Consider the following 1,877-nt stretch of genomic DNA (forward strand, 5'->3'; position numbering starts at 1 on the left):
CTTCTGCTTGACTGCAGACTAACATGTCTAACTCTCTTTGCTTCACTCCCTGCATTCTGGGAAGTATACTTAACAGAGTATGCTTCTAATGACACTTTAGACTTGTGAATTGCCATTTGTTACCTGTAACTAGGTCTTACAGAATTCCATCACAAGCTAAGTTTGCTAACATGGCATTTAGGGCTGCTTGCAAACAATAAAAAAAGCATAACAAAACCCCAAAATAGCACTTCAAACTCCAAGTGCTCCCACGCTGAGCCCAGCACATGCTTCAAAGAGGCAGCATGTTAGTTAGATGTGGCTCACCTGATGTCTGTATAGATCAGGTGCTTTAGTGGGGCTTTTTGGTGTTTGTATCTAATAGCTGATTGACTCAGCTTTGGAGAAAAGTGCCAAAAGGCCCCGCTGAAGCCCCCGATCTATACAGACACTGAATAGCCAAGTCAAAATAATGCACTCCTGCTTCTGGTAAAGTGTTTTTCTTTTAATAAAAAAATTTAACATCTGCAGCCATATTTGTTTAATTTGTTATGCAATAGTTCAACAGTTCCTGTATTTATTACCGACTTATGTTCTGAGGGTGACTGTCATGCCTGGGCTAAATAGAAAATTGGGCTCTGATCTTGCACTGTTACAATTCAGGATGGAAATCTTTTTGGGTTTTGCTTATCATTTGATGGCACACTACTTCGGGTGGTGATAACGATAGTGAATAAACACCTACATGCCCCAGCTAGAAATCATGTCACTGTTGTGCCAGTTGCTATGTTAATAAATGAGCTAAAATGCTTTAGAAAGGTCTCTCTCTAGGATTATGACATGAAGTTATTGATACCATTAGATGTAGAAATGTGTGAATAGGTGTATAGTATTAATGGTTATAATTAACCTAAACAATTCAATTTATGGCTCTTCTGTTTGTCTGCAACTTTACTTACTGGAGAATGGCATATCAAGGGTCTAATTCAGAACCTACTGAAGCCAATAGAAAGACTCCTATTGATTTTTCTCAGCTGTTTGGACTAGACCTTGAATATTACTTTTAAGGACTAGCTCTGCAAATAGTAGAAATCCTTTTTTTCCTTCTCCTCTTCTTCCCTTCCCCTGGCAGATGAAGCTGATTTGTCTTAATTAACATACTCTATGCATACTTTCTGAATTACTGGTGGGAAAGGCAATAGCAATATATCCTGCTACTGGATGATTCATTCTTGTTCTCATACTGTTTTCTGAGTATATGCTATCACGTTTTCCATGCAACTATGTTTTTAATGCTAAAGGGAGAAGCATGGCTTGGATTTGCATATGAACAACATTCCCAATAAGATTTTAAGCTTGTCAAAACCTGAGCTTGCTCTGGGGTGATCCATCTATAATTACTTTATCAAACACTTGTAGACTTTGGTCATTTGGGGTTTCTTGTCTGAGGTTGAAAAATTCTGTTTCTGGATGAGTAGTACTAAAATCATTTATTTTAAACTCACAAATGCACTTGTATATACAATTATTTCAAAATCATTTATTTGCTATTTGTAGATGCCATTGACACCATGTGTCTGATCTGAAGCACCCTGCATTGCACATTTAATGAGTCCTTTTTTGTATTCACTTCATAGTTCACTTTTAAAAAAACTATAATCATTATTTGAAGTCAAGGCAGTACAATAGTTTATGATCTGCTTCTGTATTGCCCAACTTCTCCTCATAAACACATTCCACTCCCAACTAAAAGCAATTTGTTTTATTTTTTTCAGTCTAGCAGAGTTCTTGTGTGTTTTGTATTTTTGAGGCATGTGCAACTGTGCAAGCAACTTGCAAAAAGACAGTGCTTGTTATCATTTTTCATAGTTTCATAGTTTCATAGTTTCTAGGGTCGG

The sequence above is a fragment of the Gavialis gangeticus genome, unplaced genomic scaffold (assembly GCF_001723915.1).
Source record: "Gavialis gangeticus isolate Ggan-Ray unplaced genomic scaffold, GavGan_comp1, whole genome shotgun sequence".
Taxonomy (NCBI): domain Eukaryota; kingdom Metazoa; phylum Chordata; order Crocodylia; family Gavialidae; genus Gavialis; species Gavialis gangeticus.